A 17500-nucleotide genomic window follows, 5' to 3' on the forward strand; every position below is an offset into this window, starting at 1 on the left:
CAGCATTACTTTCAATACTGTAGACAAACTATCTCATTTACATTTTACTTTTTACTTTATTTCTTTTTAAGTAGGGTCCACACCCAGCATGGAGCCCAATGTGGGGCCTGAACTCATGATTATGAGATTGAGACCTGGGCTGAGATCAAAAGTTGGATGTCCAACTGACTGAGCCACCAAGGTGCCCCCCATTTACATTTTCATGCAAGAAATGGATGGAAATGATGGTCATTTGCTTGTGACCACAGCCATAGTCATTCAGTTTTTTTTAGTTTTTTTTTTAAAATTTTGCTGTGTTATAAACAAAACAACCTTATAATTAATCCCAGTGTACTTTCCTGTGTTGAGCCAAGTGGATATAATAAGAATGAGGATGTTGAATTATAAACTGAAAGACTCTCATTTTCCTGGTGAGTCTATCACAAAACCCTTCTGTGCCCCCTTTGTCTTCACATATTGCGATACTTTTATCTGCAGCCGGTAATGGGACTTGTTTTCACTCTCTTCTGTCTTAACTTGGGATTCAGTTGCATTTCGCTCTTTGCTTATCTATTTTTGAGGAAGTGCAGAATGCAGATGGAGAACGCTGATTCTCCTTGGATATAACCTTGAAGTTGGACCCTAGAGGGTCTTAGGAATTTTCCAATTATTTATTCCAGTGTTAACATGTTTTATGATCTCCCTGAGCTCTTCTCTGCTCACACTAACTCTGGTTAGGAGATTGGATTATGTGACCTCTCATTAAGCGAATACCATTGTCCTTGGTTTCTTAATTTGGCTGCTAGCCAATATCTGTCCCTTTCTACTTTTGGGTCTGAAGTGTGTCACCTTTAGGTCTGAAGCTGATTCTGGGATCATTGCAAGTAAGAAAGGTTCATTTAAAACAATGGAAGGGATCAATCATTTTTAAAGACTTCATCTTATTTGGTCATTGCTTCATTATCTTTTCAAAGTCTTTTTTAAAAACTCTGGGATAATGGCAGAGAAACCTTACGTGGAATATTGGCTTTCCTGACTGTACAGCCACCTTGAAGTATACTGATTTTTGTATAATCCCAGAACTAGAGGAAATTTCATGAGATCATTGAAACCAGCCTCTGCTTTTAAGTTCTCTTCCTAAATTCTCCGGAATAGATGATTGCTCACTAGGGGTGGAAAATTCTATAAAAACATCTGATAGCCTATTCTAATATCTGGACAGGTATAGAGCTGAGACTCATAAGACCTTGCTGTGTCTCACTGGAAATTAAATGAGATTCTTGCTCTTCTAATTTATTTGAGTTAACAAAATACCAGGCAGTATTCTACTCACAGAGGCTCAGATGTGAGGGCTGTGACTTCTATCTCCAGAGTTGATTCAGCTGCATTAGCTGACGAGGAGGCTGTCCCCTTTCTTCCTCACTGATCTGGGCTCAGCCAAAGAGGACAACCTTCCCAGATACTTACAATGTATTGATAATTGGTAGTAACACTAAGCATCAGCCTGTGAGCTTGAGTTCACAAGTGTCTTATTATCCTTCATTAGAACAGAATATGCAAGGAGTTTGAGTTCTCATAAGCACCAGAAGGGCTGCATAATGACACTGTCTTGCCAGTGTTGACTCCTGTGGAATGCATTTTGTATACAGTTTTCTAATGATGCTCCAGGGACTTTCTACTTCATTAGATCCTTTGGCACCTTCTAATATATTTACTGACTTAGGACATGCCTCAATGCCCCAACTAAGAAGGGTTAGAATTGGTTTCCATGTGCTGGGCTGCTTGGTGGGCAATTTAATGCCCTGGAAGATTTTCATTCTGGTTGTTTGTTAATTTCTACAACTTATAATTTTCTGTGCAAGAGTCACCACAGGGAGAAAACTTATGTGAGCCTCACATATTGCAGAGGGTGTGGTGGGAATAAAGTGGTGCCTATCTCAAACTTGGCCTTGGATCCTGACTTTGGTGCTCACCTACTTAGGGTTCTTCTCTATTTACTTTCTGCATCAGGTATCTTCCCACCTTAGGCTTTCATATTTGTTGTTTTCCTGTTGCCCTGTTTTTGAAACTTTTTCCTCTTAATATCCAACAATCCCTGCATTTGCCCAGCTAGCTCCACAGTCCTGACTAAAACATCACCTTGTGATCTGGTTAGGGTGAAACAAGCTATACACAAAACTTAATGACTTCCCCTCCTCACTAAAATAGATTATTTACTGTCATAGCATTCTGAGCTTTTTATTAATAACACTGTTTAACTTTATCACTATGGTAAGTAGAATTTTAAGGTGGTCCTCATGATCTACCTCCTAGTGATCACATCTTTTTATAATCCTCTCTCCTTGAGCATGAGCAGAGTTTGTGACTTGCTTATAACCAGTAGAATATATAGCAAAATTGACAGGCTATACATGATCACATGCCTGTGATTGTATATCTAGTTTGTCTTCCTAGAATCTCTCCCTTGTTGGCCTTACGAACCAAAATACTGGGGTGCCTGGGTGGCTCAGTTAGGTGACTGCTTGCAGTTCAGGGCATGATCCTGGAGTTCCAGGATAAAGTCCTGCATGGGGGGGGGGTCCCTGCTCAGCAGGGGGTCTACTTCTCCCTCTGACCCTCTCTCCTCTCATGTTCTCTCTCTCTCCCTCTCTCAAGTTCTCAAGTAAATAAATAAAATCTTAAAAAAAGAAAAAAAGAACCAAGATACCATTTGTCCTATGGCCAGCTACAAAGAAAATAATTCCTTCATCAACCTGAGGGACCTTGAAAGTGGATCCATCCCCAGTAGAGCTTTCAGATGAGATCGCAGTCCTGGTTAGCACCTTGGTTGCAATCTTGAGATCTTGAGCAAAGGACCCAGGTCAAGCTTTTCCCTGATTCCTGATGCAAAGAAAGTATGAGATAAGTGTGTGTTTTATGCCTTGAAGTTGGTGGTAATTTGCTACACAACACAGATAACTAATAATACTACTAAATAATTATTTGCATAATTATAGTCAAATGTTTATTTCCTCACATTTTATAAGTTCTTTGCAGGCAGAACCATGTCTTTTTCTCATGTTGCTGTATCCTTTATGCATATTACAATGCCAAAGAGTTAACACTAAGTAAATATTGGTTAAATTAATATATTTATGAATAAATGAACAAATGAGTTTGAATGCCAAGGTTAGTTCTGGGCATCACACATGGAGACATATTTAGCCAATTTTAGGATCTTTGGAGAAAGCCAGAAGACAGATTTTGTTTGATTAAGGAAGAGTATGTGCATGGTGTTTGCAATGGGGTTGAAAATTATAGTTGCCCCTTTTGCGTTACTCTATGGGGGTGGTAGTGATTTCCATGTCATTTGAGGTCCTAATCAGAGAAGGACACCTACTTTTTTTTTTTTTTAAGGACACCTACTTTTTAAGGATGTTTTAAAGGAAATAACTTTATTTAAATGACTTATTATTCAATTGGAAAAGAAGGACATACGGAAGGAAGATAAATATCAATAAGAGCCTATTAGCAGATATATATGTATTTTTTTAATAATGAAAGTGATTATGTCAGAACACTTTAGCTGAAAACAGAGTCATTAGTCATGTGCTTTTCCAGCCTCAGCAGAGAATTTATGTGAAATTTGAACACATTTCTTAGCTTCTTGAGTTTTTAATTTCTGCTACAAAATTATAATGCTTCTTGGTTTCTCATTGAAACCTCAGGGTGCCAAGTATTAACTAAAGTGAAATGGCAGTAACTGGCACACTCTGGGTTTACTCTATTACCAAAGATGTCACCAACAAAAATAAATCCTAGACCTTTATTCTCAGCCACTGTGGTGGGTTCTTCAGAGAGCTGGGATACCAGAGAGGGAATTGATGATGAAGTATTCTTTTCAGTTGGAAATAAGAGTTCTGCCTATTTCAGAATAATTTCTTGCCTTTTAACATTGGGTTAGTTACTGAGTTATGGAGTAGCTTTTGACAACACCATGGCCTAGAACTCTCTTCACAGTGTGGTTACCGGTAGCCTGAACTTTTTCCCTACCTTATTCCTAGGAACTTTGACCCCAAAGGACTATCCTCATACTTCTCCAAAGAGAAACACATATTTCTTTCTATGCTGCTAGAACATTTTAAAGCTAAATAGTGTAATTTAAGATCACCTGTCTGGGAAACTATCCATTGAAGTAAGAGCTAAATCTTTCTGTGGGGTGGTAGGGAGCTGTGTCTGGAACCCTAAATGAATAGTCTTTGTTCAAAACTTTATCCATATTAACTTCCTTTGGCTCTTACTCCAGTTTAGTCAATTTCATATTGTAGTCTTTGCTGGCTTTTGTATTTCTATCCCTGAAATCAAGCACTCCCCATACTATTTTAACTTAAATATGGTGGACTGCCTTAATATACCATGGGCTATTTTGAATGGAATAGGTTTCAATCCTACAGAAAGAAAAGCAATTATTAATTGAGTATCAGTACTTAAACATAGGGATATTACTGCTAAAGGCAAATAGGAAGGTCTGTGTGAGCACTGCACAACAAAGAGGTGGGCCAAGATTAAGAAGGCAAGAGTGTAAGATCAATAATCCCCCTATTAGGTGAAGCATCATTCTTCAATGATGAAACCTCAGTTTTTAGTATCGAAACACTCTTCTATCTCCAGCCTCTACTGCAGTACCTGGAACATAATAGGGGCTCAGTAAATATTCCAAGAAATAATGAATCAGTCTTTCTTTCTTTCTTTTTTTTTAAGATTTTATTTATTTATTTGACAGAGAGAGAGATCACAAGTAGGCAGAGAGGCAGGCAGAGAGAAGGGGAAGCAGGTTCCCCACTGAGCAGAGAGCCTGATGCGGGGCTCAATCCCAGGACCCCGAGATCATGACCTAAGCTGAAGGCAGAGGCTTTAACCCACTGAGCCACCCAGGCACCCCTGAATCAGTCTCTCAATGTATTCATAGCCCTGGCGATGACTCTAACAGCCATCTTGCAAGTATTTTTGTTTGGTAGGATTCCTTCTACAGCAAGTGGTGACTAAAATATATTGATAATTGAATCTGTGACTAAGAGTGGCATGTAATAGGTACTCAATAAGTATTTTCTAGATGAAGCTTTTAATGAAGATCTTTTTTCTTTTTTTAAAGTAGGCTTCCACACCTGGTATGGAGCAGAATGTAGGGGTTGAACTCATGACTCTGTGATGAAGACCTTAGCTGAGATCAACAGTCAGACGCTTAACTGACTGAGCCACCCAGGTACTGCTAATGAATATTCTTATTGCTGCTCTTCAAATTCTAGGATAACCACCCCCCTCAATTTTCTCAGGGTGGTTTTTTTTTTTTTTTTTTTTTTTTTTTTGCATAAGCCTTTGTGGAAAGACCAAATGGTCTTATACCCAAAGGGAGAAAATCTGAATGCATTTGGTATAGAGTATTTTATGGATAGAATTGGCACTCCCACATCAATGATAAAATTAGAGTACACATACAAATTATGCAGAATTAAAATTGAGTGTGGGCCAGGGCACCAGAGAGTTAAAAATAATGGTAGTGACCAAGAGAAAGGAAGTGAGTGGGCAAAGATTCTCTTTGTTGGGAAATATTGGTAGTATAAACAGCATTTAATGAATAAGAATCTTATCCTTTAAGGTGCTTTTTATACATACCAGTGCCTACAGCATAGATGAACAGGCAATGACAATTGTCATTCACAGGAGATTTGAACTTGCATTTGCATTATGTCAGAGGCTTTGTAACAAGTAAGTAATTGCAAAAAGTCAGTGTTCATTGTTGTTAGAAGTTGTGTAGGATATTAAACTTCCAACTGTAATGGTAATGTGGTAGGAAGTATAGTTTTGGATTATTTTGTGGTATCCATGCTGAAATGGCAATGGCCAGCTTCATTATCCTCATTCTTCTTACTGAACAAAACGACCACTGTTGACCTGGAGCAATTTTTCTCAATGTGTGACTTTGTTGCGGTGTTGGAACATCTTGGGAGCCTATTAAATATGCAGATCCCACTAGAGAAAAGCAGATCAAAACCACAAAGAAATACCACCTCACACCCATTACGATGGCTGTTATTAAAAAAAAAACTAGAAAATAATAAATGTTGATGAAAATATGGAGAAATCAGAATCCTTGTGCACTGTTGGTGGGAATGAAAAACTGTGTAGCTGCTATAGAAAACAGTATGGAGGTTCCCCCCAAAATTAAAAATAAGACTACCATATGATCCAGCAATCTCACATCTGGGTATACAGTATTCAGAAGAACTGAAAGCAAGATCTTGAAAAGATATTTGCACATCTTGTTTGTAGCAGCATTATTCACAATTTCTAGGAGGTGGAAGTAACCCAGGGGTCCATCAGTGGGTAAATGGATGGAAAAAAAATGCGAGATACACACATATACACCCACACAGTGGAATATTATTCATCTTTAAAAATGAAAGACATTGTCACACATACACTTGGATGGATCTTGAGGACATTATGCTAAGGGAAATAAGCCAGTTACAAAAACAGATACTGTATAATTGCATTTATGATGTATCTAAAGTAGTAAAATTTATACAGCAAATAGAATGGTAGCCAGGGGCTGGAAGGAGGGGCAAATGGGGGAGGGAGTTGTTCAGTGGATACAGTTTTGGAGATCTACTGCACAGCAATGTGAATATATTTAACATTACCAAACTGTGCACTGAAAGTAGTTAAGTAGGTAAATTTTATGTTATGTGTGTTTCTTTTGAAACATAATTATTTTTTTTTAAATGAGGATCCTGGAATCCCCCTGCCAACCTGTTAAATCAAATCTGTAAGGCAGAGGTCTGGGGATATATATATATATATATATATATATACATTTGAAACAACCTCCCTGATGATTTCTAGACACAGGCCAATGTCTGAGAAGAGAGGAGTTTGGCTTTCCCAATTCACAGAGTTCTTTTTACCTCCATTTTCTCTTTAATACACCAACTCCATAGGTGGGTATTATTGTAATCACTATTTTGCCTATAAGGAAACTGAGACTCAGAGGAGCTAAGCAAATTGCCCCATGTCACAAAGCTAATAAGTGGTGGAGCCAAGGTTCAAGTCCAGGTTCAGATGGCATCACATTCTTTCTATGTGTATCTTTTTTTTTTTAAAAGATTTTATTTATTTATTTGAGAGAGAGACAGTGAGGGAGAGCATGAGAGGGGAGAAGGTCAGAGGGAGAAGCAGACTTGCCATGGAGTTGAGAGCCTGATGCAAGACTTGATCCCAGGACTCTGGGATCAGGACTTGAATGGAAGGCAGTTGCTTAACCAACTGAGCCACCCAGGCACCCTTCCTATGTGTATCTTAACTTACTTAATGTCTTGACATGCTTGTTTCATCTCAGACATAAAAGTTAGACTTGATCTGCCTTTATGTGTCTGACAAAATCTTAAATGTCTCATAGTGGTATTTATTTAATGTCCCCTGGTTATTCACACTAACATTTCTAGAGGATGTCCATTCTTATTTATTACTATCTGATTGTCACCTGCTCTGATGCCCAGGTATTATTTGACTGTACCTGAGGATGCTCTCTATTTTTGCCACTCCATGTATATAACTTGTATGTTTTCCTATGTTGATTTGTTCACATGTATAACTTGTATGGTTGCCATGTAGATTCATCGGAGGTCTCCTTTAACTTTGGAGTATAACTTTGAATTCTGTTGATATCTCTCACAGTTTGTTGGATTAATTAATGTCAGTCCAATTCTTTAGTGGCTGCTGAGTGAAATTCTACCAAACTGACTACTAAATAATGTTCAACTTCCTTCCCCTGGTATGTGGGATCTCTTTACCCTTAAGACAGCTTGCCAGCCTTTTCTTTTCCACATGCCCATCACCATGTTTAATTGGATCTGGAGTATTCATGATTTTATGAACGTGCACTGGGTTTTCCTACCTTCCTGCTTTTGTTCCTGGCATTTCCAGTGTTGAGAATACCTCTTTCAGTCATATTTACCCATCTTTAAAAATTTGGCTCATTCTGTTTTCTCCTTAACTTTCTTTGCATATGAGCCTCATCCTATAGCGACCACTCATCCCATGTATTTTTTTTTTGTATTTAATCTGTTCTATGTAAAACTGCTTTGTATTCTTGCAATTTACATGTGTGCCCAATTTCCTCTATTAGATGATAAGGACTTCAAGACACAGACCATGAACTTATAGTCCTTAGTTGAACATTACTTTTGAACCTACTATGAGTCACTTACTCTGATGGGAACCATACCTGCTGAGATAAAAGACAGTTCTTGCCCTGATGGAGTTCACAGCCTAAAAGAAGAGACAGAGAAGTAAACAATTTTATATCTCACACAAGTATGGCTCTTTGCATTCACCTTTAAAAATTCCATTCTGTACAGATCTTTAAACTTTAGCAGAGTGGTCAGTAATCCAATTTCTTTGGTCATCCATTAAATGTTTTCATCAGATCAAAAACTACTAGCCAGAAATGACTTATAACTTCTGAGCTAAAATCAAATATAAGTGGAAGTTCACTCAACTGGTCTTGGATAATTTAATTCTTATTTCTAAACTCAGGTTTGACCCACTAATTTCTCTTCAATAGTCAATAAAACTTTGCAATGAGGAATAAACACAAGAGAATGATGGCTTCTTATGTGCCAATCCATGGCTGTGGATTTTGCGTTGACTTATTTAGGGCACTTTTCTTTGTAGCCCATGATTGTGCTCATCTGTAACTATGAAAAGCAAATCAATAATATATGGAATTGGTTTTGGGTGGGAGGAGGGTGGATTGGGGAAATAAGAAAAGATCATGCACAAATGCAGTGACTTTGTGAGAAAGAACTACAAACAGATAAATACAGGCTGATAAAGTCCTAGAGTGAAATTGAAATCATTCCTGCATTCACTTATTTTTTTTTCTAGAATTTGTAGCAAAGCTTAACACAACCTTTCTTAGGCCTAAGAAAATTGTCCCCACAGACCATGCACTTAAGCTATGTCTGTCAGTTGAGGAGTATCAGTGTATTTTAAATGATGGAAAGTTTATTGTAAACTAAAAATAACAAGAATCATGGAGTGATTGGGGGGCCATGTTATTGAAAATGATAGTAGGTAGTGTTCTTGGATATTGCCTTACTTTTTCTTTAAAAGACTGAAGCTGTTATTTGGGCTTGGCCCTCTGGAAGAGATGGTTATCTCTATTACTGTGCATTTCTTCAGCACTCTGTGCTGTCAAAGGCTTTTCTTTGTTCACCTGCTGGATATATCAGATGTATTACTGAGATGTTTTAAGTCACAATTCATTGGTTTCTTTCCATTTTTGGCTTTTGATTAATTTAAAGGTGGAATTACTGATTGGGTATAAGATCACGACAGTATCTTTAATTAATGGAGTGCATTGGCAAACAGAAACACATCAGACACAAAACTACATTTAATGATACTCTTCAGTTTGCTGAAACTCTCTTTTAGAGATTTTCCCAGGGAAACCAGTTCTATTTTTAGGCTTCATGTTTGTCAATTTGTATTTGACCCTTAGTATTTTTGTTTTAATTTATGAAGCCCCATGATATGAATGAATAAAGATGTTTTCTTATGTTTTTTAAACATGCACTTTAATATATACATGTATCCATATGTACATGTGTATGCACACACATATATGCATCTTGGGCCACCTGGACGCTCATGCAATTGAGCCTTGGAGACTCGGTTTTGGCTCAGGTCGTGGTCTCAAGGTCATGGGATAGAGCCTAAAACCAGACTCTGTGCTCAGCCTAGAGTCTGCTTGAGATTCTCTCTCTTCCTCACACCCCCACCAATAAATAAATGAATCTTTAAAAAAGAAGCCTCCTGTTTGCTCTAGCTTTGCTGGTTGATTCAGATGCCGGGCATATACATACACTGGATTACTGGTATGAGAAAATAAGGGGAAGGGCATGAAAATAACAGGAAAAATGTGGCATTTCAGTTCATGTAGGCCTGAATTTATGTATTTAACCATTGAAAAATATTTATTGTACTGAGGGACCATCTGCAGGGCTCTCCTCTCCTTCTCCTGCCCCAATCCAAGTCACCATCCATCTTTGTCTGGACCATAGCAGTACTACTGCCCCCCTTGCTTCAACTCTTGCCCCCTACAATCCAAGCACTGTATAACAGTTGGAGATGCCTTTCACCCAGGTCAAAACCCTCAGGTGGGAAATCAGATAACAGCAAATTCCTCATCATGGCCTATGAGACTCTATATGGTTTGACCCCTGCCTACCTCTCCACTTTATCTCAGCCCTCTCTCTCACCTGCTTGCTCTGCTTCAGCCTTAATGGCCTTCTTGCTGTTCTACAGAAACACCAAACTCTTTCTCCCTTGAAAGCTTAGCCCTGCTCTTTCTTCTTTGTGAAATACCCTGCCCCTGGATCTTCACACAGCTGATTCCTTTTTTTCATTCAGATTTCAGGTCAGATATCACCTCTTTGGAGATTTCTGTGGCCACCCAATTGGATGTGTCTTCCAGTCATTCTACCACATTGTCCTATTTTATTTTAATCACATGTTCTTGTTCATTCATATATTAAGCTATTTACTATATCCTTATCACTAGCATGTGGATTCTGTAAGAGCAGGCACCTTGTCTGGCTTGTTCATTTCATTTTTTTTTAAGATTTTATTTATTTATTTGACAAAGAGGGAGACAAGAAAGAGAGAGAACACAAGAAAGGAGAGTGGGAGAGAGAGAAACAGACCCCTGCTAAGCAGGGAGCCGGATGCAGGGCTTAATCCCAGGACCCTGGGATCATGACTTGAGCTGAAGGCAGATGCTTAATGACTGAGCCACTTAGGCACCCTGTCTTGTTCATTTCTAAAAACCCAGCAACTAGAATGATGCCTGGCACTGAGTGGGACTCAATAAATTTCCATTTCTTAATATTTTACCTTTGAGTGATAGCTAGCGTGTACAAGGACTTAACATGTATTAAGTATACTTAACATATATTAACTCATTACTTCTGACAGTGGGACCATAAGATAAATGACATGATCTTTACCACATAGATAAGGTAACTAAGGTCCAAAGTTTAGAGGGATACACGTATAAGAAAATGTGTACTAGTACTGGGCTCCAGGTGCACATGATGCTATATTTGTTTTCTATTGCTGAATAACAAATTACCACAGATTTAGTGACTTAAAAAAGTTTTCATTTATTATCTCACAGTTTCTGTAGTTCAGATACACAGGCATAGCACTGCTAGCTTCTTTGCCTATGGTCTTACAAGGTTATGTAGTTAAGATGTCAGCTGGGCTGCCCTCTCATCTGACAGCTCAATTAGGGATGGACCCACTCCCAAGCTCTCTCTGATTGTTGGCAAAATTAATTTCTTATGGCTGTAGAATTTTGGGGAGCTTGTTTCTTCTATGCTGGAAATGGAGAGAGACAGATTCTCTGCTCCTTTGAGTCTCTGAGTTCCATGAGGTTCTAGACTGTATTTTCAAAGGCTAATCTGATTAGGTCAGGTTCACCCAAGCTTATCTCTCTTCTGATTAACTAAAGGTCAACTAATTAGGGACCTTAGTTGCATCTGCAAAATCCCTTAACCTTTGCCATATGATGTAACGTAATCAAAGGTCTGATATCCTATCACCTTTGCCATATTCTGTTGCTTAGAAATAAGTTATAGGACTTACCCATACTCAAAAGAAAGAGATTTATGCATGGATCTGGGTCACTGAGGGTCATCTTAAAATTTTGCCTAGCACAAGGAGCAGAAGATCTATACTATTTGTACTCTAATATCTTTAGGGAAGAAGATTGGGAACAAGGACCTTTAGAATGCTAAGATATAACTGCCTAGGTAAAAAGGAGAAGGAATAACTCCCAAATGAATGAATTGTTTGAGAAGAGATTACCCGTACTGTTGTGCTTGAAAACACAACGCAAATTACAAGAAATAAATGGAGCATTGCATATGATTGAATATAAGAGGTTGACCCTTACTTATTTTGGATCGCAGTTTGATTTGCAGTTTTCTGCCCCTCCTGGCCATATCATTTTGTCATTCAGAATGGAGACACTCCACTTTAAAGATAAACTCATGTTGTCAGATGTGTGCCTTACTGAAGCAAAAAAGGGCCTTCTATGGCAAGTGAGCAGATTTAACCAGGCAGCTGCAGTAAAGACATGCTTTTGAAATGCCCTTTTGAATTTTAGGCTTTGAATACTAGAAGGGATGAGCCATGTCTATAGAGAGTCCACATGTGTTCATTCACTGAACTTCTACAGAGCACCTACCAGGTGCCAGAGCCTAGGCACAGAGGCCCAGAGACTCACAGAAGAGTGAGTTTCTTTGCTTCTGTAAGAGCTATCTGCCAGTGGAAGTGGCATGGTGCCACCGATGCCTGAGGGCCCCCTGTGGAGGTTGTGTCGTATCTGGAACTTTCTTCTATAAAGCTAACCAGTGGAAATCTATGAAGCTCCTAATGGTGCTTTTGCTCTTCACATCATTTCAGCCGAAATTTCACACGTGCTCAGTCATAAATAACCGATGTTGACAGTTTCACAAAATTGGGATATGTGGGAAATAAAAGATATGTTTTATTTGTCTTCATTTCTTACCAAGTGAAGGCCAACAGAAGTTGTCCATTTGAACTTTTAATATTAAATGTCTTTTAGCATGAATGTGTCTGCTTTCATATGAAAGGGAAATATATGAGATTGAGGGAAGAACCAGAAGAACACACAAGTCACTTGTGTGCCAGGCTGGGTGTTCAGAGTGTGCATTTCAAATGGCACCAAACCTGAAACCCAAGAGGCCAATGGCTTTGGTATATGTGTATATATTTACAGGGGAAAAGGATGGCAGCAAAGTTGAAAACAAACTCAAGCGACGCCTTGATGGCACAGTCTATTAAGCATCCAACTCTTGATTTCAGCTCAGATCGTGGTCTCAGGATTGTGGGTCCACCCCCTCGTCAGGCTCAACGTTCAGTGGGGAGTCTGCTTGAGATTCTCTCTCTGCCTCTGCCCCTCCCCCCACTCTCCTTCTGTCTCACAGGAAAAAAAAAAGAAAGAAAAACTCAAGAAACACAAGTCCATCACTTAAAGTGAAATTCCACAAAGATCACTTACCTTTTTCTTTTTTTCTTTCTTTTTTTTTTAAGATTTTTTTATTTATTTGTTATAGAGAGAGAGACAGATACAGAGCGCAAGCACAGGCAGACAGAGTGGCAGGCTAGAGGCAGAGGGAGAAGCAGGCTCCCTGCCGAGCAAGGAGCCCGATGTGGGACTCGATCCCAGGACGCCGGGATCATGACCTGAGCCGAAGGCAGCCGCTCAACCAACTAAGCCACCCAGGCATCCCACTTACCTTTTTCTTAAATAATGATTCATAATTGACAGATCCTTTGAAAATCTTGTAAGAAGGTCAGTATTTGGAACTAGCCAGATACTCCCACTTCTAGCTATTTTTGTTTGCAGATTTGGATAAGTGCCCCTTACCTCGATTCTAAAATGGGAATAATTTTATTTTTCTCAAAGTATCACAAGACGAACTGTGTGAGCTAAAATATGTAAAGTGCCTAACATACTATCTTGAGTGAAACAGAGAAAAAGACAGCATAGGGAGGGGTGGGAGCAGTAAGCACTTGTTGAATCGTTGCTAGGTCCTGGGCTAGGGACTGGATGCACAGTGCCAAATAAGGTGCTGTGATCTCCTCTGTGAGACTTTGAAGACCCTGATCAGAATATTGGCTCTACCACTTGTCAGCTGTGTGACTTCAGAAAGCCATTTCATCTCTCTCAGCTTCAGTTTGCACATCTGTAAAGTGGGTATAAGAAGACCTGCCTTGCAATATTCTGAGGAGGTTAAAGGAAACAATGTATGTAAAATACTATGTTTATTGTGGGTACTCAGTAAATGACAGCAGTAGACCCTCATCACCTTCATCACCACCACCATCACCAACACCACCACCATCGTCAAAATCCCATTACTGCCATGAGAAATTTCAAGAAGTTGGGGCTAACTGAGGGTCTATGGATTTTTCAATGCCTTCTCTGGTGTTTTAGCAATTGAATCCCCCCCACCGCCTCCCCACCTCCCTCCTTCCAGGTCTTCCCTCAGTCCATTTAGAGTCAGGGGATAAACATGAACTTCATCATTGCAATAGCATGCAGTTGTGGCCCCTGCAGAAAGTCAATATGGAATCTATTCCAACCTTCTTAATGTACCAACAAGAGAACAAAGGGTAGTTAGTGCCAGTCAGGACCAAAACCTTGCTCTTTTGACTCCAAGTCAACCGCTTCTCCTGCCTTCCCACTGCTGCCTTACTAAATGAAGGAACAATGTGACTGAGGTACTGCCAACTGAACATGATGCAAAGCAAATGATGTCCTAAATATATCTGAGCATGGACTGATAGCAAAAACGAGGGTTTGTTTTATAAAGGGCCACATTGTCACTAAGGTCATGATGGATCATGGCTCTGGTTTTATTGATCTTGTGTTGACGAACTTCAGGTGTTATTGCTTTCTGTCTGCCGTGTAGTTATTGGGGTCTATGACATCAACATAAGTCTGGTTTGTGATTAGCTACTTTAAATTTACTGCTGCCTGTTTTCCTTTGGTCTTTGGTTGTAGAATAGCGTCATAGAAATGCACACAGGTCTTGAGCCCGTGATAACTCTCAACTCAGACCCATCGCTCTCATTTACCCACTGTGTGGGTGACTTGAGACATGTCACTTAACCTCTCTGAGCCTTGCATTCCTCATAAGTAAAATCAAGGTAATAAGTTTTTATACTGTAGGGTTCTTGGGAGGATTACATGGGTTAATCCATGTAATCAGTTTAGAATATTGCCTGGTACTTAGTATGTGCTCAGTAAATATTAGCTTGTGTTATTGCCTCCATATGTCTGTGACTTTATCAATCAGCAGTTTCTGCCATCTTAGTTTGATGCAAATATTTAGAAGTATAAGAGATTTAAAATTAATCACTATGGTGATAATGGTTTAATATCACCATACACTTAGATGACACTGTAGCTTTCTAATCTTTCAATATACTAATAAATATCGATTGAGTGCCTGTTCTGGGCCAGGCACAGTTTTCTACCTGTGAAAGAGGCAAGGTCAGTGTAATTTTCTCCCTCTGAAAAAGGAGAAGGCATGTGTATGGAGAGGTTAGTGAATTTGCCTCATGGCCTGCAGTTGTTAGCATTTCAGGTGGGGCCGGAGTTCAGATCTTCAAAGTCCAGGAGAAAAGCAGGGTTGAGGGAAGGGGCAGACAGGTGTCAGGATCCCTGAGAGGAATGGGTACAAGATGTCCCAAGGACTTTTATAGATAGCCTGGCTGACCTGAGTGGGCTTCCCTTTCTGAGACCCCACGAGCACAGAGCTAACTTCCTGCCCTGCACAGATGCTTTGTTTTCTTTGAGATGCTTCTCTCAAAAGGGTTTCTTTTGTCTTGATGATAATAACATAGACTAACAGCATTATAAATCAGTGAGGTTTACTGTTACAGGTTAGTCAAGTGGAAGTGCTGGAACCCCACACAAATTTGATAGTGAGGATGCTTATAAATGAAATTAATTGTGGGAGCGGAAGAGGAAAGAGGCAGCAAAATGAAATAGGCTGTCCTGTGCATTTCAACGTGGCCCTCTGGACTTCTGATCATTCCTGCCCCCTCCCTCCAAGAATGGGTTTGCACTGGTCTGGCCACATTTACTTCTTAGCTCCCGTTGTTACCAGCAGCACCATTTGCCAGATGGTTCAATGGGGTGAGGGGACAGCATGTGTCTGTGACATGTGACAGAGTGAAGTGAACTGACCCATGTGGGAATTGGACTGAGAGCTTTCATATAAGGCTTTCAGAATCTCATTTCTCATAAACTATAGAATTAAACAAAAGGTTATGTAAACAGATCCAACCAATTGACTTTGGAGTAAAAACCAGCATTCATTCTGATTTCTAATCCTCATCAGTCTTTTAGACAGATGCCTGGGGTTAGGGGTTCAGACAAGGACTTAGTTTGAAAATAACAAGGCCCTCACATGGACTCCGGGAGGACTTGAGTACCTATCAATTGCTGGCTAGTGAGAATATACTGTTGGCCCTGAGCAGGCAACTTAAAATGTCAAGAGGTTTGGGAGAAAAGGGCTGAATATCCCCTAAGTCAGGGTCTCCAAATCTGAAGATCCTCAATACGATTGATTTTGATCTCCAGCACCTCTGTGGAAGAAAATACTGGCTTTAAAGAGCTCCTTGGATTTCTTGAAGTATGAAATGCCTCTTCAGGTTGAAAGTTCCTTTCCATTGCTGTGCTTCAAATGTATGGAAATATAGGAATCAAAGTTAAACATGCTGTCACACGGAATGTTCAAGTTCCACATTTTGCTGCAGGGAAGGGATCTGGTACTTTTCTAGCCACACTCTTCCTCTTAGGGCTACCAAAGCAGTCAGTGCCATTTTTATGTTCTCGGGGGTGTCTTGCCCTCTTCCTCACTCTTGTTCCTGTCCTTGGCATCCGCCTCTCCTCCCCCTTGACTTGCAGGCATGGATACTGTAGTGGAAATTCACGTGTCCTTCCATTTCCGTAAAGGCTTTGCCCCCTTTCTTTCTCTCCATTGTTTCTGAATCTAGTCTGAATTTTAAAGTAAGGCTCCCACCTGCTTTCAATTGCAGAATGACCTTGGAATCTTTTGCTGGGGGAGTACTGTTCTCTTGCCTTCTAGCTAGTAATTAGTGTCAGATGATGTAAACCGCGGAGGTTACAAATAGAGCTCGGAAAGGTGAGACATGCCTTTTGGTTGAAAATGTTCACATTACGGAATCATTGGAAAGCTTGAATGATGATCCCTTGCACATGTATATACATATAAATGTGTATATGGCATGTACACATGTATCTAGACACACATATACATACATATACTGATACGTGTGTGTGTGTGTGTGTGTGTGTGTGTAATTTCTAATAGGATATGGATATTCTTCCATTTGGAGCAGAGTTTCTTCACACTGCAGTATTCGTTTTGATAACCATGCAGAGACAGATGGCATTTTGTCCGCTTTCCAGAACAGAGGACTAGTTTGCCGAGCTACAGCTAGTATAATGAGAAGCCGTGTAAGTTGAAGCTGAGGTAAGACCAGAGCATCTGTCAGTCCTCGTGTGCCAGATTGGAGATGCTGCAGACAAACTAATATTTCAACAAAAAGTTGAAGCAAGTCTAGATTTGTGACCAAAATGATTGCATTTGATAACAATGCCATAGCAGATGTCCTAGAGTTCATGCTTGGTTTTTATTACTGCTCTGTGAGGGTTTTTGGAAGCAAGACCTACCGGCACAGCTTGTATAGAGCACGTTCGTTATAAAATTTTATTTTACAGAAAACAATGAGATGGAAAATTTGTAGCTAATTTGGTACTTTCCTACTCTATCATGTTTCTTTACTTATTATTTAGGGAAAGATGCTATTCTTGTTTGATTTATGTTGGCACTTTCTAGCCTAATAAAAGAAC

This window comes from Mustela erminea, chromosome X (genome assembly GCF_009829155.1).
Source record: "Mustela erminea isolate mMusErm1 chromosome X, mMusErm1.Pri, whole genome shotgun sequence".
Classification (NCBI taxonomy): Eukaryota; Metazoa; Chordata; class Mammalia; order Carnivora; family Mustelidae; genus Mustela; species Mustela erminea.